A 24,070-nucleotide genomic window follows, 5' to 3' on the forward strand; every position below is an offset into this window, starting at 1 on the left:
ACAAATAATCCTTGTTACTTATTGCCTCGTGGGACAATTCTGAGGTGTGTTCTGCACTGTCTCCTAGAGACCCACAGAGCGCCTGAGCTGCCATTGCCCTGGTCATACCAGTAACCTCAGGGGTGCCCCTTTAATCAACTCTCCTCCCCATGCCTCACCACCATTTCTGCACCCACATGAACCTTCTGCACCCAAATCCTTGCCTCAGAGCCTGCTTTGGGGGGAACCCAAACTAAGATAAATATTTCACTCACTGCTGAATCCCCAGTATTTAGCCCCCCCCAACATGGTCCATGCTCACAAAAATAAGTCTTTATGGAAGTCAAAGTCTTGATATGCCTGGAAAATCCAAAAACAACGGCAAACAAAAATTAGCAAAAAACCCACTGATGGCCTGGGTGATACGATCCAGAAGAATGCATCTACATTTCTTCTCCTTGAGTTTTGGCCACAACTATAGAACAACAGTTACCTAACTATTAGTAACAGTTGAATCTTTCATCATCGTGCAGAAAAAGAGGAGAGCTCAGTAGGTAGGAATTCTAGTGCTGGAGTCCAGTAGAACTAGGCTCAAATTCCTAGCCTGGAGAGCTTCTAAGTGGCCTGGGCCTCAGTCTTGTCACCTGTCAGGGGGCAATAATAATAGTACCTGCTTGCAGGGTCGTGGGGAGGATTTAATACAATAAAGGATTTATTGAAGGATTTAGTATAGTCCTGGCCCAGCATAAACCCTCAAGAAATGTTCTCAACATTACTGTAATTATTGTTCTGATTGTATTGCCTGTTTAAGGCTGTCTTCACGTTTCTTCAGGTGATGGATGGTAGTGGAGTGCCAGGTACGTAATGGACACGCAACAGTTCTCTGCTGCAGGAATGAAAAAAATGACAACCTGGAAGGAAAATGTAAAACGCCTGCAAACACTCCTCTTGCAAAAGCTCCTAACAACTCTTCCTGTTCTTTAATCCTACCTCTGTGACTTTAAGGCTGGGTGAACTTAGGAAAGGCAACCTGTCTGATGTCCTGCAGGCCTTACCTATAAAACCTGGATTAGTGTTAGATTATTTCCAAGGCCCCTTCCAGGCCTTCACTTGGAGATGAAATAGCTCCCAGGAGTCACTCACTCCAGAGCTGGAGGTGAGAGCAGACGGGGAGGGGCAGGCAGGCAGGAGTGCTCAGCCCCCCTCGCCCCACACAGGGCAGGCGTTCCAACACTGCTCCCTTGTCTTGGTTGGGCTGTTTTCATTTTTATTTAAAAAAAAAAAATCCTCCAATACCCAAGAAACTCCTAAGATGCAATTTCTACCCTTTTTCCTCTTATCCTTCATTCTCTACTTCATTAAAAAGCAGGGCCTCTGGAAATCACCAACCATTCATTGCAGATTTTGAATTACTTTTTCTCTAGCCTATCATTAGCTATATCTGCCTGCAAATAAGATGGATGTTTTTTAAAGCTCATCTACTTGCAACCCCAGAATGTAATCCCCTCCCGGTTATTACTATCCGTTTATGACATTAGGAACAGCAGGGGACCTAAACTCCAAAACCCAAATGATCTTGACATGCAAATATGTCATAAAAACCCAACAATGGCAGAAGATTTCAAAGGCTTTATTAGCAACAGAGCTGTTGTTAACTAGACTGATCTGAGGAGTTAGTTTTCCAGGAAATGGTCAAAGTTGCTCTACCATGGGCCAATTAGAACCAAAGTTCTCTGTTCCACGTCAGGACCCTCTCACAAAGCAGGCAGGAGCAGCACCATGGTTTTGAGGGACAGAAAGGAGTTGTTTTATATTCCAAATGGCTTTCTCCAAAAGGGGGCAACCAGGTGAATTGCATTTATCAACTCCTTCCTTTTTACCGAAAAGCAAATTCCTGTCCAGATTGGAAACCAGACCTCCACGCCGGCACATACTAGGATGCAGGGATGAAAAGAAGCCAGTTCGCTAGAGAACTTGCTCTCTACAGACTTCCCCCCACCTTCCTCGTGCAGGGAGGGGTCCTACCTTTCTCACGCAGCATCACCCGCACTGCCTCCTGCCTTCAGGTGATCCAGAAGGCCCTTCCCAGGTAAGCCTGAGACACACACATGCTCCACGCCAGGTCCCTGACCACCTCCCTCCTCCTCCCTCAGGGTCCTCGAACTTCTTCCTTCTCCCCTCACATCAGCGCCTGGCTGGCTCACTTTCCAGGCCTCTGCTCAAATGTCCCTCTCCCAGAGCAGCCTTCCCTGCCATGCTACCTAGCCAAGCCCCACCATGACCCTGTAGCCCCTTAACCTGTGTTGTTTTACTACAAGAAGCATTTGGTTCCTGAAGTTATATTGCATATGCCTTAGTTTACCGGTCTCCTGCCTGTCCTTGACCCTCCTAAAACACGGGGCTGAGGTTTCGAAGGCCGTGCCCACCGCTGCATCTCTAACTGCCTAGAAAAGGGCAGAGGAGCCGCTGCGTGAATTTGTGCTGAATGGAGGACTGTCTGATCTCGGGCTGAGAGGTCACAAGAAACAGAGAGTGCGCCATGGGGGAGGCCAAGAATCTGCGCAGTCCTGAAAGGCTTCTGGTCAAGTACTGCTCAAATGATCTCGAACATCTACCCCATCCCTTGGATTCTTTGCCTTCAGTTTCTGCATCCATGATGATCCCCCCATAGTATACTGGGGAAGTTCTCTTCCCAGGCTTCCCAGAACTTCCCAGGGAGTTCTCTTCCTTCAGGCCATGGTGGGGAAGAACAGAGAAATGGAGAGCACTCTGTGGAGAGCCAGGGGGGGTTAATCCCTCCTAAACCATGCCGCCAAGTTTCCTTTTGAGCACCCAGCTCACCGGTTTGTTTTTAGGTCACTCTAATGGTAACCTAAACAGTAAAAGCAGCCGTCACCTCATAAATGCAGGATCAGCAGGCCTCTTGCATGTATGAACTTGTCAAGATAATCACAAAAGGCACTTTTCCTTGAGATCATTAAAAATAATTAGTAAGAAAATATTTTTTGAATAAGGAGATAAGTTCAGCTGCAGGAGAAACATGCCCATTTCTTATGTCCAAAAAATAAAAACCCCACGCTCCTTTATAAGGTCTTGGGCCTGTCAGAACAGGAAGATACATTCCATGATGACTCCGACCCTAGAAGGTTCTGCATGCCCTCTGGCTTCCACTTGGAGACAGAGGCTGGCTGGATAACCATCTCCTCCTCTCCTGGTCACACAGGATGCTTACCCAGGGAGAACATGGTTGGGTGTTCCATTCCTTCACCACCAGCATTTGCAAAATTTTCTCATTTATTCTCCAAAAATGAACTCTGAGAACCCCTGAAAACTGCTGTTCAAAGTGTAGGATCTGAAAGTGAAGTGGCCTGGGCACCCCATGTTGCCTCTCTACCTCCAAAGAGCTAGAGCTCCCACCTCCAAGCTCTTGGGAGGTTGTAATGGTCCCTTCCTCACTCCCCCAACATCTGATGCCTTCCTTACCTCCCTCTTTTCCCTAAATGCTCCTTGACCCCCTGAAGTTTATGCTCGGTAAAACTTCCTGGGGGAAATCAAATTCCAATAAATAATAATCTTCTTGCTCTGTCTTCATAGAAGGTCAGAACATATACATGGAAGCTGGACTGTGCATCCAGGAAAAGCTTCTCGGGAAAAGGCACTGTATGTTTGTACCTGATGGAATAGTGAGTTAGCCAGGGGAAGGGCAAGGACAGTTGGGAGGAAAGTTCTAGAGAGAGGAAGGGACTTGTGTGAGAGACACACAGTGGCATGCTGGAGACCTGAAATCAAGCTTGGCAGGGAAAGAGTGCCCAGTGATGACTCCCACACCACATGCAGTCAGATGTCCTATCCTGAGCGCTCTGCCCCAGAAAGTACTTACCAGACAACAGCAGAGACGGCCAGCCACACACCAGAACTCCATATGCTTCCAAAGCATAGACTCATCATGGGCTACATTTCTCGTCCTCTTTGCCTCCAAGTGGGGATCTGTGGTTACTTCTCACCAGTGAAATGTGCCAAGTGACGTGCGCCACCGTCAAACCAAGGCGTTTCAGAAGTAACTGTGCCTTCTTCCCTCTTTCCCCTTCTACCACCGGGATGTAGATGACCCTGCAGCCCTAGAAAATTGTGGGAACCCAAGATGGAAAGAGCACGCAGCCCTAAATCACCACGTGGAGGAGAACTACGTGCTGAGCGTGAACTGTTGCACTAGGCTATCACAGGAGAGAGAAATACTTTGGTGTTATGTCAAGCCACTAAAACTTGGGGACTTGATTGTCACAGCAGCTAACACGACCCTAATACACAGACTGGGTAATATTTATTTATTTAATTATAGGTAACCTTCTCCAGACGCCAGCACCTAGCAAAACGTGGATATCAACTAGACATCTGTTGAATGAAAGGAATCCATTTGATTAGAAGGGGGGTCTTTCCAGAATCCCTCAAATCCCAGTAAACAAAAATCTTCTTATTTTGCTATAAGGCCAGAACACACACACTCTCTCTCTCTCTCTCTCTCACACACACACACACACACAACCTGATTTTCCACACCAAAGCCGCATATACTTCATGGCCAAACCTGCTCTGGCTGTTTTTAGATTCATATGACAGCAGAGACTATCCTAGGAACAACCCTTTCAAGATTCTGTTCCCCAGCATGGGTAACATACAGGGCCAAATACCACAAAAGAAAATTGGAATAGGAAAGAAAAAGTCATCAAGAAAAATAGTCCAGATTTCTCATGATCTCACCCGTGAGTCAGATTTGCATTTGGGATAACAACTAACCGAGTAGACCAGAACAGTCTGTCTGCAAGATGTCGGCCTGCCAATTTCAACAGCACAGAGAAGGCACACTTCTTAAATTGGCTTAAAAGGACAAATCTAGTGCACTTGTTTATTATTTTTTTTTCTTAAAAAAATTTCTAGGTGAACCAGCCTCCTGTTTAAAAATAACTTTCTTGGACATGAAACTATAATTTTCTTTTAAACACTGATTGCCAAGTACCTGCATCTTGCCATTTTGGATGGTGGGGAAAAGTCCTACAGAAGAGTCTTTGCTGTGTGAACTTAGAAAGCTGCCCTGCCTCTCTGGGCCTAGATCTGTTCATTTATAAAATAGGAGATTAAAATAGATGATCTCTAACAGTCCAGAGAAGAAGTAACAGTCAGTGGAAGTAAATCTGAATTTTTCATGCCTTGCAAGTGTTTTCATATTCATGGAACCTACTCCTAACAGAAACAGGGTATTTTTTATGGGTAGCTTAATTTAGAGGAATTTACTCATTTAGGACAAAACGTGAGGTCCAAGGCACAGGAGGCATGAGCTGGTCTTCAGTAGTGAGAGGCAAGAATGGGATGATCTGTTCTCAAGTGAAAGGCAATGTGTGCATTAGTGAGCCATGACTGGGTGTCAGGACATTTTCTTCTTTTAGAAATAAAAGAGACTTTCAGAATCATTAAACACAATTGCTTCGCTCTAAGTGCAGAGAAAGTAGGACCTAATGGCGCTAGCTACTACAACTTGATGGTGGCAGTATCTAGACCAGAACCGAGTGCCAGCTGCTGACCTGTCACTCGTCACTACCGTCACAATCCTTCCCAATCCTGCTCTGCACCTGCTGCAGCACCTGCTGCCTCTCTGAACACGGACAGAGGCGCTGGTTATTCCCTCTTACGGCTGAGGGATTACTGTTGGCTTTTAATTCTTCACGCCTTACCTAACCCTCAAGCCCACAGACTAAGACTGCTCTCTGGGTACTCAAACAATAAGGTTCGGATCAGGTGAAAGATGGAGAAGTAATTCCATACCTTCGAGCACCTAAGAGGATAAGTATCCTTAGGGTTCTGGGAATGGCAGCTAAGGAGGACTATAAAAATAACCACTCACAGGTTATCTACAAGTCCAGTCTCTACAGCTTGGATTGCAGGTCCTTGCCTCAACTGTCCCCTTGGACCCCTTCCTCCAGCCCAGGTGTCACCCTAGACGGACTGCCTCCCATTTTGATGCTTATCTGCTGTTTTAATCAGACCTCTGGTTCCTTCCAGGGCAGTGTATTCGAGGCAAAAATGAAAATGAGGTAAATATTTGCTTATATAGTCTTTCTATACTTCAAGCCAATCCTACCCTGCCCCACCCCATCCCTGCAATATGGGCCATCTCCCTTTCTTTCAAGTTTGTAAAAGAAAACCCAGGATTTCACCCTTCAGCCTCCATCACACAGCAACCTGGTACCTCTGCTGCTGGGACCATTTCATTAAAAGCCATTCTAAGTAAATGGAAGAATTAACCCTTTCTTGTTCCTTCCCAAGTCTGTGGGAAATGGGAGTGGTGACCTATGAAGAAAATTGCATTTTGTTATTAGAATTGCTTGTTATAATAATAAAGTATCTGTAGAAATAGAGGGGAAAGGTAATATAGCAATAAACATGGGGATATATTTAAGAACTTAAGCTCCAAACTTATTTATTTAAAAATGCTCTGTTTCAAGGAATTCTTCCCTTCTATTATCTTCAAAGGTCTACCTCTACCGGTGAAGGTACACAGCGGACGGTACTGTTCTCTACTGAACTGAAGTCTGTTTCCAATGTCAAATAGAAGGCCGTGGTTTAACAAAAACTGAGATTTAGGGACACCAGGGCTGCTCTGGAGGCCTGGCCCTAATACTGACTGTATCACTTGAGGAAAATTACTTGGCCCTCCATGTTCCTGGCTTCTCATCCATAAAATGAGGCTAATAATCTATTAGGAATCATAAATGAGATGATGTGGGCAAAGTATATGGCAGGGGCTTATTAACTGCTGAACTAAACCTCAGAGTTGGTAGAGGCATCAGAAGTCACCCAGCCCAATCTTACAATATCAGTTCTCCAGCCTCAGCTTGCTGTTGGCAGTGAAGGGAAACTTACTACCTCTCAAGGCAATCCATGACACTCTGAGACTATAATGGTCACAGAAACATTCCTAGCATGGAGCCGTATCTCCTTCCGTTAATTTCAATGTTCTGGCCCTTGTTTTGGCTTCTGCACCAGAAATGAGAATAAGTCTTAGTGGTCCTGCACAAGAAAGCCATTGAAAATATTTTTTGGCCATCAATGGACTGTAGTTACAAACCTCCTGCGTGCAAATATATAGAACCACAGAGAAGTGAGGGATGGGTCCAGATTTCTTGTTCAGGGGGCTGGTTGAGAGGGGTGCCATTGGCCAAGATAGGGTACAGAGGAGGAAGAGCAGGTCTGTCTGGGGAAGGAAGGGGATGAGTTCAGTTTGGGGTATATTGCTATGGAGTGGCTGAGGGTCGCCCAGTTGGAGATGGTAGGCTTACAGCGGACATGTGAGTCCAGAGCTCAGGAGAAGGGTTGGATCTAAAGGTACAGATTTGGGAGTGATCAAAACGTAGGTAGTGGTAGAATGAAAATGCAGCTGAAATTGTCCAGGGGGGAAATGAGAACATCAATGTTTAAGAGGCAAACTATAAAATCTAGTCCAAAAAGTAAAGGGGGATAAAAGTGGTTGCAAAAGTATATGAAAGGGCTCCATAGAGAGGAGCTCAGAGAGAAGATTGAAACTAAGTGTTAGTTTAAAGATTAGGTAGGAAGAAAACCAGGAGAGAAGTAGTGTCAGAAAAACCGGAGAATAGTGTTTCGTAAAGGAGGAACTTGTCAGAGTATCAACTGAATTTATTGAAAAGTTTCCATTGGATTTAAATGCAGAGGCACATCGGTGATCACAGCAAGGGAATTTCAGCGGAGGGTTGGGAATGGAAATCGGATTGCACAGTCCATTGAGGAATTAATGAGAGATTAAATAGGTGAAAATAGCTGATATAGACCAAGTTTTCAGGTCAGAGTGCAGGCTGGATGTGGAAATAGGTAGTTTGTGAGGGAGCAAGACTGAGGGGGTGGCTACTCATTCTCTCTGTGAAGAAAACATTAAGGTCCCTAGCTTGGAGGGTGGAAGCAAATCACGAGGTAGGAGTTGGAGGGAAAGGGGAAGCGTTAGACACTGGCGGCAGAATGGCAAGGGAAGGTGAGTGGGATCCTGTAAAGAGACTATCTGCAGCCCACGGAGCTGACGAGTTTAGAGACCATTTTTCTGCAGGTGCCCCCATCGAAGTAGACGGGTAGGTTTTTTTCTTTCATAGAAATGCTTGGCAGCCAGGAGATAGAGGCAGAAAACGCAGGTGGTTGAACTTACTTGGAGTAGGATTTTGGAGGGTAGGGATAGCAAGAGGAAAACAGATAAGGGAGGTTAGAGTATTGGCAAAGGAACTGATAAAGCTATGGTCCATAGGGGTGTGGGCTGGAAGGAGAAGGATTTGAAGGTCGCTATTGTCTTCCCTGCAAATCTCTCCTGCTAACTCCCCCATCTTGGACCCCTTGCTTTGGGATAGGTTGCTTGGCACCATGTGTTGCCCAGAACGGCACACAATAGTCTAGATGTGTGGGCCTAGTACAAAGGGTCAACTCTCTGTTTCTGGGACTACTTAATAGTCACACTGCAGTATCGATACACACTGATGGTAGAGTCGAATGAATTTCCTAAATCTTTTACACAGAGACCCCGTTAAAGCAGGTTCCTGACCATCCTATAATAAATGCAACTGGTTTTTTCAGACATAAATACAGAACCTTCACTTGAGCCCTTTGGCTGACTCTTGCAAGATTTGGCCTATCCTGTAAGTCTAGATTCATACGGTATGAAATGAGGTCACCGTGCTTCCCAGATCTGGGTCATGAGCAAATGGGATAAACATGTCATCCATATCTTTATTCAAGTTGGCGATAAAAATGTTGAGCAGGAGAAGGATAAATCCAATAGCAGAACTGTGTCTGACTCTCATTACTAGAACCCTCTCTCTAAATGGACACCAATCCATCAAGCCCTTTGTACATCATTTAGCCAGTCAGCTACAAATCACCAAACGCTGCTACTGTGCAGTCCACATTTCTCCATCTTGCCCGCAAAGATCTCACAAGGGATCATCCAAACACCTTGCTGAGAAGTCCAGATACACTATGTCAACAGCTTTCCCATGATGTACTAGCCTAGTAACCTTATCCCCGTTGGATAAAAACACAATGCACTTTTCTTTGCTGTGTCTTATACACCTACGACCAGATGGAAATTGGTTTATGACCTTTTACGGCTTTATAACATTTCCTGTCTCACCATGACATCACTTTTCCCCAAGCCTAGAGCTTCAAAAGACCACAAAGGTGTTAAGAACTCAGTTTCTAAACCTTCCTCCTACTCCAGTATATCAGGTTACCTGATCTCCCAGGCGGCTGAAATGAAGAATGTTAGCCTAATAATGAGACTATATCAGAAAAGTAACTCCTTCAAATGAGGGGGTGTTTTTATGAGGGGCCCCCTTTGTCCTGTGTTGGAGCTTCCTCCCAGCTGCCCTAAAAGGCAGTTTAAATTGTATTTCCTTGAATCTCATTTTGAAAGTAAAGCCAAAGGGGCACCTGGGTGGCTCAGTCAGTTAAGCGTCTGCCTTCGGCTCAGGTCATGATCCCGGGATCCTGGGATTGAGCCCCACGTCGGGCTCCCTGCTCAATGGGGAGTCTGCTTCTCCCTCTCCCTCTTGTGCTCTCTCTCTCAAATAAATGAAAGTAAAGCCAAATATGGTTGTCTCTGAGCTTTCTTGAATACATCATTTTCAAAGAGGGTACTGAAATCTTGGAATTTTAAATCTCACTAGCTATGTATTCAGTCACTTAAAAGAAAATCGTAAGATGAGAAGCATATAACTCAAAGATCAACAACAAGAGTGAAAAATGCCACGGCGTTTATGAAAGCTATAATCCCTAATTACACGGAGAGTGACACCTCTTTCCCTAGGCAACACTCCTTAGAAGCTGCCAATGCATTTAACAGAAATAGTTTAGCCAATCCATCAACATCTGTTTAACGCCCACTGCTGGGGACACAAAGAGGTGAAAAGTATGGCCAGGTGTCCTCAGAGAATTTGCAGTCTAGTTTGGGAGTTGGGTAAAGAAAAAAAACAAAACGAAACACCACTTTCACCCAAAAGTGCATCACCCAAAAGCCGCACGTGCTAGATGCCAAGTGAAGTGCCAGGCAGCAGGTGTGCCAGACGTTCTGGGGGAGGCTGCCAGCTGGGGGGGGGGGAAGGGAGGACACTTTTTACAGGGAATGAGACTTCACTGGGGCCTTAAGGGATGAACAGAATTTAAGCAATGGGTAGATGGGCTTCTGGGTAGGAGGTGTAGAATAAATGTGTGTAGCTAATGTAGACAAAAGAAGTTAAGTCAGATCCAAATTCCCTCTCACTTCTCAAATATAAAGAGAAAAGCCTGATGCTCAACTGGGAAATTAACAAAGAAACACCTGACTCTGCCATACAGGGTCTGTGCCTCCCATCGAAGCTCGGCCAAGGTCACGCAGGGATCGATGTCCACTACATTAACTCTAACAAGATGTTCCTATGAAAACCCTAATAAACTATTATACACAGCACAAATTTCATTAAAACCCTCCACTGCAATTTAAGTTTTGAGACTAATGGATTTTCTAAGAATGCAGCAACATACGCCACAGAGGTAAAATCCCAAGAAGGAGAAAAACAAGTAGGGGTTTGCACCACTGGCTCCACATTAGAACCACCTGAGGGGGGAGGGGTGGTGTTCAGAAGAGACCAATGCTTACGCTGTACCTCCTACCCATTCCATCACAATCCCTGGGGTATCAGCATTTAAATTAAAAATACCAGTGATCCTACTTCATTCTCTCAACAAATTATTCTCTGGGTGCCTACTATATGCCAGCACTACTATAGCACAGCACTTCTTGAAGATATAAGAATGAACCAAACAGACCCCCCTTTCAAAAAACTACCCTCATAGATTTTACGATTTTACATTATAATGAAGTCGAGCAGGCAGAAAAAGCAAATTAAATCAGTAAAATATATGACATGTTAAAAAGCTGACAATGTGCTAAGGAGAAAATAAAGCTGAGAAGGGGGATATGTAGTCTCAGACTGGAGTAGGTGGCATGGAAGACTTCACGGAAGGTGACATTTAAATCAAGAACTGAAGGAAGTGAGGGAAGAACTCAGCTACAGGAGAGAGGAACACACCAGGCAGAGGACATAGCAGGTGCAATGGCCCTGAGGCAGAAGCATGGTGGTGTGGCCGGAGCGGGGAGGGAAAGTAAATAGAAATGAAGAAGTCAGAAAGGGAAGGGCTTAGTAGGCTATGTAATAATGAGTTTGGCTTTTACGTGGAGTGAGATGGGATGCTCCTGGGAAGGTCTGAACAGAGAAGTGACACGATCTGATTTACAGTTTTATGATAATCATTTTGGCTGTTCTGTTGAGAATAGACTAATGGGGAAAGGGGCAAGATAGCAACTGAGCAATTTTCAAAATAGTCCAATTGAGAGATGAGGACAACTTGGAAGAGGGGAGAGGTGGTATGCAATGGTCAGATTCTGGGTATACTTTGGAGAACTAGCCAGAAACAAAGTATCTGGAAGAGGCAGGGGTAGGAATCTGGAATTTGATTTTAGATGTTAATGTTTGAGATGAACATTAGACAGTGGAGATTCAAGTCAATAATTATATATGCAAGATGAAAATATACTGGTACAAATTCTTAGCTTATAGATAGCATTTAAAGCCATGAGAATGACTGACATCACAGATAACAATCGCAGAAAGAAAAGACAAGAAGCGAAAGTAATGACTCCTGGGCCCTCCAGCATTAAGAGGTCAGGGAGAAGACAGGCAGCCAAGAAAACTGGGAAGGAATGCAGACTGGTGAGCAAGGAGGAATGCCTAGAGACCATGGTGTTCAGAGAGTTAAGGGAAGGAAGCATTTCAAGAAGGGATTAACTGTGTGCATCAAATGCTTTGAAGGCGCAAGGAAAAGGCTGAGAATTGGTCCTTGGATTCAGCAATGTGGACCTCATTAGTGACCTTGATAGCCTTGAGAGCCAGTTCCAAGTCTCCAACAGAAGAGGGGTTCATGAGGTTCAGTATGTTCTTGAAGCAATGCCTTCTCCATCGTCTCTCCCTTGTCCCAAAAGACAGTTAAATAATTTGATAGCATTGATAATTCAAGGCAATCTGAATTTTATTTTTTATTCCCCATGCATAGAATATGAAATGTATATATCTTTTCTCTCTATGTGGCACATGCTAAGTAAATATTAGTTGAACGGAAAAGAAAAAAAAAGTTTGCAGCAGTGAGGACAAAGTATGAGCTCTAGGAGAGAACTGAGCATAACTGATAATATTACCTCCTTCAAATGTTTGCTGAGCACTCAGAGTTTTCAGTGGTTTTTATGGGCAGCTACCTACCTCCCATCCACAGCACCACCACTGTTAATAAAGTTCGTATGTTTTGTCAAGCTTAAGATAGAGAATAGCAGTTGAGAAAGAGTTATAAAAATAAGTAAGGCCGGGGCACCTGGCTGGCTCAGTCAGAAGAACATGCAACTCTTAATCTTGGGGTTGTGAGTTTGAGCCCCACATTGGGTGTAGGGATTACTTAAAAAATAAACTTTTAAGAAATTTAAATAAACAAAAAATTAAATAAGTCCAACTATCCTAGCATGCAGGTTCCAGTCTGGATTTTATCGATGGAAATACAGAAGTGCTTCTTGATTCAGCAAATGAGAATTGTGGTGGGTGATGATATTCCACATCGGAATGGCACTTACAATTCAACCTGGACTTCACTGTGATTACCCACCTGCCTGTCATCAAGAACAGTGAGCAGGCCCTCTTCGGTTTATGATAAAAATAAAGGAGACTGCCTATGAGTGACATTTTACATGCACAAACCTCTGGGCAAAGTTCTGGTTACCACAGCAAACCCCACTCATGACAGACAGCAGAGACAAAGCACATGACATATCAAATAGCCAGAGTTCTGCCTTCCTGTAGGAGAGCAGTCGTAATTGCCAGATACACTAATCAGCCACTGTAGCCCTCTCTACAAATAAAAGCCCAACCTACATTTGTGGGTCTTGGCTATTCTTACAATTACTATTTGCCTGAAATAGTAGCTTCTGTCTGACGTTTACTTATGGGGATGCTGATGTAATTCTCAAGATGGAACTTATTTTTAAAAGGAGGTCCAACAGCAGGGAAGGAAACCAATAGCTGCTTTCTCATTCTCCCCACTCTGCAACACTAGCAGAAGTTCTTCTGAGTCCCACATCTGGCTGGTACCTGTCCTTTTGGTCTCTTCCATGACTGGCCCAGAAAAATGAACCAATCTCTTAGCAAGACCCAATAGAGAGGGTCCCGCTACCAACCAACCTAAAAATGGAGTCCATGTTATCACCTAAGAAGAGATGTGGAGGCAGAAAATGCCACACTGAGGGAAATGTCGGTGTCCAGGAGGATGAATAGTGCAGGGCTTTTAGGAATGCAAATTTCACCCTTGCATAAAGGACACGTGAAGGACATGGTCATTTCTGCCCTTCCTGTAGAGGTTCAAGGAAGAGGGTTCAAACCATTAAGTCTCCAGATAGATCAGAAAAAGTCATGAGCCTAAATGCCCAAATGGAGAAAAAAGAAATAATGTTTTAGCTTCTCAAGCTTAAGCTCCAGGGCCAACTTTTCAGAGAAATAGTACATTTGGAATTCAAGTAAGTAGATTTTTTCTCTGTGTTTTACCAATCTATGTCCTGGGCTTATGAGCAGAAAAATGAGTCAGAAAATGTAGAGATCTGTGGGGATTTTAGGGATCCTGGAAGTTCCTGCTTCTCAGAGATGCTATATGGAATAAGGTTAAGAGCACAGCCTTAGAGGACAGAGAGATCTGGATTCAAATTCTTGCTCCAAGTCTTAATAGATGTGCAACCTCGGGCAAATAATTTAAACTTTTTGAGCCTATTTTTCGGCTTCTGTAAAAAAAAGGATAACTGGGAACAGTGCTAAATCTGCTCAACAGCTGTTTATTGAGTGTCTAATGTATACTGGGCACTGTTGTCAGCACTGGAGAGCCAGTGAGCAAGACAAGGTCCCTGCTTTGATGAAGCTTGCATTCCAAAAGGTGAGACAACCAATAATAAAAAAAAGAAAATCAAAACTGTTTCAAACAGAATAGGAGTAACGTGATAGAGTGCTGGTGGGGGGTCATTTTAGATCATATGGTCAGGGAGGAGAGGGCCTATGCAGGTCTGGAGGCAGCTTCCTGGCAGAGGGAAGACCCTACTCTGGGATACAGCTTGGCATGTCCCAGAACAGAAAGGACAGTGTGTTGGCACACACAGAGTAAGGACGATGAGTCCTAGCAAAGGAGGTCATCTGAGAGGCAGGCTGGGGCAAAGGGCCTGGTTGTATTCAAATGGCAATGAGAAATTCCCAGTTGTAAACTGTTAGGTGACATGACTTGTGTTTTTATTTTTTATTATTTATTTATTTTTTTGAGAGAGAGCATGCATGCAAGTGGTGGGGGGGAGGGGCAGAGGGAGAGGGAGAGAGAATCTTAAGCAGGCTCCACACCCAGCATGGAGCCCCATGCGGGGCTCAACTTGGGGCTCAATCTCACGACCCTGTGATTATGACCCAAGCTGAAACCAAGAGTTGAACATTTACCTGGCTGAGCCACCCAGGTGTCCTGTGATGTGTGTTTTTAAAAGACCCCTCTGGCTTGTGTGAGGAGAGGGACTAGGAGTCAAGAGTAGTCTCAGGAGGCCCAGATAGAGGGCTACTGTGCAGCAGTTCCAACCAGGTCGGCTGCCGTACAGGTGGACAGAGGGCCAAAAGGATTTACAGATTCGGTTGCTGGTGTGAGGAAAAAAGAATGAAGGTCTTGAGGTTTTGGGAACGAGCCTTTAGGTGGATGGTGGTGCCATATACTAAGCTGGGAGAAGGAGAAGGAAATTACTCGCCAGGAAAGAAATATCAAGGATCCTATTTTGATCAAGCTAGGTCTGAGATGCCGGTTGCACACAGATCAGCACACTGATGGTAGGTACAGCCTTGAGGCAGAGAAGATCTCCCTAGGAGGGAGAATGGCTAGAGAAGAAGACCCAAGGTCAAGTCCTGGGGCAACATCATAAAACACTGAATATTAGTTGTTGTTATTTTCAGTACACTGGGAAGGCGAATGTTGGCCAATTATTGTTATAAGCATTGTTTTATCCATCCATCTACCCACGCATCCCACCATCCATTCATACCATAAACGATCACAGAGCACATTAATGAGAGACAGGAGAGAAAAGAATGTAATAGTAGGTCAAGAATGTAAGCTCTGGAGCCAGACTGCTCTATTTAAATCCCAGCTCCATCTGTAACCTTGGAGAATTTGCTTAACCACATTGTACCGCCATTTCTCCATCTGCAATGTTGAATGGTGTCCCCCCAAAAGACATGTCCGTGTCCTCGACCTGCGAATGGGACCTTCTTTGGCAAAAGTAATGACATGGAGGATCTCAAGATGAGATCATCTTAGATTATCTGGGTAGCCCTAAATGACAAGGGTACACATGAGACACACAAAGTGAGACATGCAGACAGAAGAGGAGATGTGAACATACAGAGAAGATGATACGAAGACAGAGACACAGATCAGAGTGAAAGAGTTACAAGGAATGTCAACAACTACCAGAAGCTGGAAGAGGCAAGGAAAGATTCTCCCCAGGAGCCTCCAGAGGGAGCATGACCCTGCCAACGCCTAAATTTCAGACTTCTGGCCTCCAAAACCATGAGAGAATAAATTTCTGTTGTTTAGCCAAGTTTGTGGTAATTTGTGATAGCAGCCCCAGGAAATGAATAGGGGAATAATAACAGTGTGTGCCTCACTGACTCATAAGGAGAATTAAATGAGATAACATATATAAAGCATCTAGAACAGTGCCTGCCAAATAGGGAACATTCAAACAATTTAAATTTTTAAATTTTATCCATGTACTGGACATATCCATGTGAAGGAGCCTGAAGAATGGGGGAAAAGACAGATATGTGGAGAGACGCTGAAAATAAAGATGGTGCCCAGAAGCTGAGCAGGTGAGGGACCAGAAGGGGGAAGGGTACTCAGGTGCTACAAATTGCTGAACACCGCTCCCCAGCATTCCGCAATAAAGAGATCAGTAAGCCTTACATCTGCTCAGGTTTTTGAAGATGAGTAGTAGGTCCAGAGAAGGGTTACTGCAATTTTTTACAGTATCTTCCTCTGCTCACACCATCTCATTGCCTGCTCTCTCATGAGAGCCCATGTTGATGAGGACATTCAGAGCAGATTTTCTGGGGACAGCTGTCTCTTCCTTTAGCCTAATAATATTGGGAATAACGGTGACCAGGGCGGGGTGGGGGTAGAGAGTAGCAGTGGAAAACTGTGGAGGAAAACGATGCCAATTTTGTATGCTGAGTGATTTTATAATAATATTTGCATGGCTGCTTTAACCTGGGAAGCTAATTTTCTTCACCAGGAGACCCATATAGCACAATATAATTTTACCCAAATCTCTATAAAATACACTGTGCCAAAAGGCGGGTGAGGGGGGAATCCAACTGAAACACAGCTGAAATCAGACATTTTATAAGTGTCCCTTGGCCAACACACAAAAATGTAAAGTTTATTGACATCTTGCTTTATTAAACTTTGCTCCATTCTCATCTTCATAGGCAGAGAAAAAAACATTCAAACACTGGAAGAGAGTTAGTGATCACCTGCATGCAAATATAAGGAGTGTCAGGGTGAGGAACCTTACTGGGTGTTCAACTTGTAGGCACCAACCCAAGATACTATGGCTAATCTGAAACACACTTGCCTCTCTACTCTCTGGAAAGAGACTTGGGGAATATTGGAATTACAGTATCATCCCAGGACATGTACGTAGGATAACCAGGTTCACGTTATACAGGCATCTGTAAAGTGCTGGCCTTCGGTGAAAGGGACAAAAAAGCCAGTGTGTATTCTGTCTTACCCCTAGGTAGCCCAAGATCTTGTTAGGAGCAACTGTAGCCAGACCAGGTGCCAAGAGAGCAAAGCCCCCACCACCCCCTTTCTCTGGATGCCCAGAGGCTCCCTGTGAGGCAGGCTAGTCTCCCCACTGTCTCCTGACTCTACCATGATCCAAATATACCCCCTCTCCTACTCTCTGCCCAGCACAACTTCTACTCCCTCAGCAGACTGGTTTCAGCCAGAGGGCTGACTTTGGACTTGCACAGCACCATGGAGGGCCCCTGTTCATGGTAGGGGTCCTCTTCTGCATTGTATCCACGTGTCTTCATTCTTAGCAAAGCAGATGCTCACTCTTCAGAGGCCAGGACAACAGCGTATGTATGGACAATTTGGTGGCAGTAGCTGACTTAAAGTCTAGTGTATGCAAAGCCAAGTACTAGAACTGTCCAGATGTTGATAAAAAGGAGACCACAAGTGGCTCAGCTCAAATCCAATTCCACTGTTGCTAAAAACTTCAAAGGGGACAGCCTGGGAACCATTCTGTTAAGGGCCACATATACCATGGAAGCCCCCCTCAGGAGGCTGTTCAAACATTGTAGATCTTACCTAAAATGAGCTAAATTTGCCTTCAACCTGGAGGCAAAGGATTGGGTAGTTCTCTTTCAAGAACTTGCAAATCCTCAGGAGTTTGTGATTTTTTTTTATCTTCGTGTGAATAGCTACGCATTTCAGGCTGCTTCTCCACTCCCTTGCTATTATTTCATTGAAAGCTTGTGACAATAGTGTGTGCCAAACTAGTCCTCTTTGCTGTAAAGTCAGTTCTCCAAGCCTTGCTTCTCCAAAACCTCTTCATGTGTCCTAGAGTGCTTTACGAGCCCCAGAAACCCTTTAAAACCTAAAAACAAATAATCCAAGAATAACTTAATCAACCAGATGGTCAATGCTATCTGCTTTCATTGGATTGCTTCATAAAGAGAGCTAATTCTTAAGTTTCTGATTTTCTGCAAGTTAATAGCCCAGTCACTGTTCACTCAATGTATATACGTAGGTAATGCGCGCATCAAGGAGGCAAGCGCTCTGAGAACGGGGATTGTTTCCCTGCCCCATTGAGAATGTGGGGTTGGAGAGGACCCCATTGGCATCGGAGAGAGGCCACAGCCAGGGCAGGCCTCTTCCCGGAGCTGGAGAGGCTTCAAAGACAAATGTGTCTTCTCCGCACACTTAGTGCCTTTTTTTTTTTTTTTTTTAAAGATTTTTATTTATTTATTTGAGAGAGAGAATGAGAGAGAGTACGAGAGGGAAGAGGGTCAGAGGGAGAAGCAGACTCCCTGCTGAGCAGGGAGCCCGATGTGGGACTCGATCCCAGGACTCCAGGATCATGACCTGAGCCGAAGGCAGTCGCTTAACCAACTGAGCCACCCAGGCGCCCCATCCGCACACTTAGTGCCTTAACAAGCCATCTCCAGGCTCAGCCGCCTTATCAGACCACAAAGGGCCTCTTCAACGACTGACTTTTCAAGCCGTAAATGCTCCCAGTGTTTTCTTGAACACATTTGTAAATAGAATGCAGAGCTCTTTAGATCACAGGCAATCCGAGCCTAAATCCAATGACCTACCTGGCTTCCCGTCCTGCCTCTGCCCAGAGCTGCAGAACACACAGGAAAAGAATTCTTTCCCAATTCTCTCTTTTTCCCATTTCTAGCATATGGATAGTGTAAGATCGGAAATTTAAAACATTTAAATGCCATAGAAGGATCTATCACTGTATATGCGACCTATGTTTAGGCCCAAAGAACAACACAATTGACGTAAAATAAATAAATAAATCAGGAATAATCTGAGAAAATACTTTTATACTTTGAGTTCCTTAAAGAAACATCATACACATTTTCCCCCAATATCATTTAATTTGGCACACACCTAGTGAGTGTTTAGTAAATCAAATTAAGTGCTCCTTTTCCTCTGCTCTTGACTAATAGGGGAGAATATTTATTTAATCTTTCTAAGTATAATCATGATTCATTCATAAAACCAAGTGGGTACACAGATTTTCAATTCCTCTTCACCCACCTGCATTTTACACCTATTGCCACTGAAGACAACAGTTCTGCAAATCTAGCCACTACAGATGTGATTCCACTTCCAGTTGGGCTAGAAGGTGGCAAGTTCTCCACTCTTCTGGGCCTCGGGTTCCTCCAATATGGGAATTAGCAAGTCTGAATGCATCACCCCTTCCAAAGCACAGAGGAGGGGAGACTCTGCAGGATCTTCCTGCTTTGAGCCCTGGCAAGGTGACCTTTGCATGTAAACTACAGATGTATCCACTGAAACAAGTCAACAGATAAAAAAGGCAGACATCCTGAAAGATTCCTGAAGGTGGGAACAGGGAGGTGAGAGGCTGCTCCCAGCGGTCCAGAGCTTTGCATCCAAAGCTGAAAGCAAGCTTCGGCTGTGTCTGCTAAAAAGTCCTGCCTTGTACACTCACTGGGTTGTGTCAAAGCCCCTTTGACAAGAGGCTTATTCATTTCTCGACACACTAACAGAAGGTCCTACTACTTTGCAGCAGACACTGTCATTGAGGGGTTTGCATACATACCTCGGTATCTTTTTTCATTCCTCCTGAGAACGACCCTGTGAAGTCGCTATTGTCCCAGTCTTGCACAAGAGGAGACCGTATTGAATATAGATATTCAATTGAATAGATCAATATTTCTAGTGATCTGGCCAGTGAGAAGTTTTCTGCACTGCGAGGACTCCAGCCAAAGCCTCTGACCCCAATTCCAGAAACCTTCCTTTCCCTCTTGGCTGCCTCGGCCAGTGCCAGGCACCAGGTTCACCTACCCGGCTGCTAGCAGTACTTCTGCCTGCCCCACCCCCCTTACCCCCCACCCCCAGCAGCCAGGCACCTCTCCTGTTTTACCAAGATGACACATCCTTCCACTACACTGCAGGCTCCTTCTCCAGTGCCTCTCCCAACCTGTGCTTCCCTCCTACCTTCCCAGGAAGGGAGATGCCAGCTTTTGTTCTTTCCCTGCTCCTGTTCACCTCTGGCTTCTTCCCTCCCAAACACCGCTTATCTTGTCTTCCCTCTCTCTCACTGCTCTTTTGTTTACCACACATGCCTGGGAAGGGGATTTGGGGAACATTCCCGGATAAACCTTCCCACAACACTACCACCTCCTCAAAATACCCTTCAGATTATTTTTAACTGGCACACCTCTGGATCCAGTGTCTATGCGCCAGACTTCAATCATCTTGGCGATCACTCTCTCTGTCGTCTGGTGAACCTGGCTCTCATGACTTTCCTTGACAGACACTGTTCTTAGTCTTTGAGAAGACTGGCCTTTCTCAGACATTCCTGCCTCTACCTGTCTGCCTACCTCCCTCAGGGGCTTGCCTGCCGCGTCCCACATGGTCCTATGGAGACACTTCTGAAGGCAGAAGAGAGAGGTTAAAAACTGTCCAGTCTCCAAGTCTGTCTTTAGAGATTCAGCCTCTCTTTGAGTTCTGTCCTGACCTTTTGTGGGTTCATCTTCCTTGGGACGCTTGCCCTGGGGATTGGTGCAGTAAGAGGGCCCTGAGGCCACATTCCAACAGAGACCTCCCCCACCACCTGACACACACACACCACAGTCTAAGTTACAAAGGCCCACAAAGGCCAAGGGAGTATCTGCAGCTCTGTGTCATCTTGTCCAGCCTACCAGGTCTGGGACAACACCAAGTACAATCAGCTGGCGGTGGGGAGAGGGAGGTCATGGAGTGTTGCTTCTGCCTCTCTCCCTGAGGAAGCTAGTGGACGGCTGGTGGAGGCCTTATCTGGGCATGAATAAGATATGGTCCTAAAGAAACAGGCCCAGGGCAGCATGATGAGTGTGCCAACAGGCTCTGTAGAGCCAAGTCCAGAGGTAGCACTGCTCAACTTGGGAGAGAAAGACAGAGAATCACAGAGGAGGAGACCCTTGAGCTGGGTCTTGAAGAGTAAGAAGCGGTTCATCAGGAAGACCAGGGAAGAAAGTATATTCAAGGGCCTCAACCCTCCTACTACCGCCCCTAGCAAGTCAGCATCGTAGAGGCAGAGAGTACGACAGGTCAGGAGGTCTACAGCTCCTGTGTGTATGTGGGGTGTGTACAAGTGTGTGTGTGTGTGTGTGTTAGGGGACGCAGCAGGAAAGAAGTCTGAGCAGGCACATAGGATTTGGAATTTATTCTGTATCCTGGGAGCCACTGATAGGTCTGGGAGACTGAGTAGAAGTGGGAAGAGGGAGGAGGGGGCTGGGAGGGTTTCTTCGGGTTGCTCGTTTGCTGAATGTTAAAACTCCAAACTCCCTATCAGTCACCTATGTATTCACATGCCCGCCTAGCCTTCAAGTGATTCTTGCTTCTTCTTCACTCCAAATCCAAGTAGTGCCCATACTTCAAGGCCATGTCTAACGAACTTTTCCTTTCTTCCCACAGCCTGCTGCCAGGCTTCCATGACCTCCTGTGCTCATCTTATTACAGTAACCTCCTCACTGGACAACTCACCTCCCATCTCTCCCAGTTCCGAATCTTTCTGCCAGAGATCAGATTCATCTCCCTGAAGCACAAAGCGACAATCCCTAGCTCAAAAATCCCAAGTATTTCCCTATCAGCTGCAGAACGAAGCTTCCCCAAGACCTCGGGCCAGCTTCTTCTTCCGTCACATCCCTGGGGCCACATCCACAGTCAGGATCAACCCCTCAGCCCACAGCTTCTCTACCTCAGTTCTCCTCCATAGAGCCTTTCAGATCTCCTCAGTCCAAAGGGACTTCTTTCTCCTCTGTCCTTCTAAAGTCTTTTATTTTGGCCCACTCTTCGGGTACCTTATTCATTAGATCATCCCCATCATCCAATAAATACAGGGCGCCTATTACATGCCCCACGCGCACTGGTTTGGGTGGGAGCTGTCAGTTTCCTCCTCTCCCTTCTCCTGACAGACTGAAACTCTGAGATCAAGGAGGGAGCCCCTGCGCATCCCCAGGAACCTCTGAGGGCCTATGCACTGCAAACCACAGGTACTCCAAAAATAAAATGGTTGAAATGAATAGAGAAATTATCATAAGTTTCCTTAAATAGTAAACTGCCTTAAGTGCATGCAAAATCAATTTTAATGACAAAGATTTAAAGTATAATTCAATATTTTTCTAGGAGCATATTAACTATGTCAAGGGAAGGTGAATGTATATACTTTACATGGCTCTGATCCTTCCCCTCCTAGCACATCCCCCACAGGAACACAACTCCTCCATCTCCTTGTCTGCCTACCCCCTACACACACTTACACCGCTATGTGGTTATTAGCGGAGCAGCAGTGGAAGAAGGAATTGATGAAGCTAGAACAACCACCTACAGCCAGGGATGTGTTCGGAGACATTCTATTCTGCCCCCACAAGCAACCCTCCCACACCACACTTGCCAACCTGGACCTATTCGGCAGCCACCCAGAAGCCACCGCGGGGGGGGGGGGGAGGGGCGGTTAGCTGGCCCTGTAGAAACAGCAAGCTGGGAGAGAGCCCGTCCAGAGCAGGCTGAATGTGGGAGACCCCACTGGGGAAGGACTAGCAGCACGGAAGGTCCTGGGGAGCTCTCTCTAGAAGCAGATCCATGGTATCACTTTCTGCAGCCACTCAGGGACCCCCTCCAGCTTCATTGTGCTTTGTCAGGGGTAATACATCCACCCAAAGCACCTAACTCTGTGGCAGGCAGAGGCCAGGCCGGCCGCCAGAGACAGATGCGGCTCCTTCCCCCTGCAGTCGGCCACCTCCAGTCCCAGTGCAGGGCAGCTCTGGAATGCCCTCGTGCCTGCCATTCCAGTCTCTGAGACCAGCCCGTGCCAGACCTGTCCTCTTACACTCCAGTGTCTCTTATCAAGGTCTTTACATTGATCAGGCCTCTGAGGGCAGGCTTCTGGCAAACTCCAATCAGGGACCCTGGACCCTCCCCCTACTCAGTTTAGCATTGCAGAAAGACAAGCAACCCAAAGACCTAAAACATCAACGCAAACCTGAGAGGGAGAGGGGGTGAGAGGAGAGACAGAGACAGAGAGAGAGGGCGGGGGAAGAGAGAAAGGAACAAGGCCAGATTTTAGGGGGAACTCGACTTCACAGGGGAAGCAGGATTTCCTCATGTGTACGCTCCCCATCTCCCTGGGAGATGCCAATACTGCCCCCAAAGACGTCCTTGCTTTATGCGCGCCCCCTCCGTTCTCTTTACCCGCGCGTCTGTTGCGCGGGCACAAACCAGGCGAGAGATGAGGAAGCGCGGGAGCCTGAGTACCTCCGCCCTGGAGGAGAGAACCAGGCGACCGCCCAGGTACGGGGGACGCAGGGCGCGGGCCCGGGCAGGGGCTCCTGGCCCTGTCCTGAGTGTGCCCAGCTGTGCGGCTCGGGTCATCCCGTTGTCGCTGGCCTTCTTCCCGCGGCCGCGTCCTGCTCGCCCCCGGCCGGATACGAGGGGAGTTTGAGCCGCCCAACCCGGGTTCGGCTCCCTACACACCGCCGTGCCGGGGCTGGGGTTCCCGCACCGGGATGTGTCACTAAACTTTCCCGGGCTCGCTCGGTCTCGTGGGAGGGGGTGGGAAGGGGGGTTGCCAAACCGCCCCTCCCCCGCCCATCCGAAGCCCCGCGTCCCGGCCGCAGCGGGACGGTCGCTTCACCTGCGCGCGGCTCGGCGGAGCCTCCCACTGCTCCTCGTGCGTCCGGACCCAGGCGCCGCCCGGCGGGTCTCCGCGCTGCCGCCGCCACCGCCGCCGCCGCCACCGCTGCTTCCACCGCCGGTGCAGCCGCCGCGCCTGCCCGGAGCTGCAGCGACGCGGTTCGCCCTCAGCCGCGGGAGGCGCAATCCCCGGCGCCCGCGGCTCGGCGGGTCCCCGCAGCCGCCACCCCACCGCGTCTCTCTGCCCGCGGCCGGCACGCACCGGCGCCCAGCTCTCCCAGCTGCGCGGCGCTGGGGATCCACGGAGCCTCCAGGATGGGCGGGGATTCCCTCCCTCTGGTAGATTCGAGGGGCGGGAACTCCCTTCCTGGAGTGACAGGGACGGGGGGCGGGGATTCCCCTGCAGGAATGACAGGGTGGGCGGGGATTCCCCCCCCACCCTTCCCCCCCGGAGCGAGGCGCACCGCGTGCAGTGTCCCTCCGGGTGAACCCGGAGTCCTGGTGCGCCGTCTTCAGA

The 24,070-nt window shown here is 46.8% G+C and overlaps 1 protein-coding gene across 2 annotated transcripts in view; it reads right to left on the reverse strand.

The window, feature by feature from the left end:
- PDZD2 (PDZ domain containing 2) overlaps positions 1-23,793 on the reverse strand; it is a 343,304-nt gene extending 319,511 nt beyond the window's left edge. The window contains exon 1 of one of the 2 annotated variants that reach the window (XM_027604791.2): positions 23,555-23,793. The gene's annotated coding sequence lies outside the window, so the exon portion shown is untranslated. The remainder of the gene's footprint in view (positions 1-23,554) is intronic. The other variant, XM_027604788.2, reaches the window with a different exon arrangement.
- Positions 23,794-24,070: the final 277 nt, after the last annotated feature.

Source organism: Zalophus californianus, chromosome 5 (assembly GCF_009762305.2).
Source record: "Zalophus californianus isolate mZalCal1 chromosome 5, mZalCal1.pri.v2, whole genome shotgun sequence".
Taxonomy (NCBI): Eukaryota; Metazoa; Chordata; class Mammalia; order Carnivora; family Otariidae; genus Zalophus; species Zalophus californianus.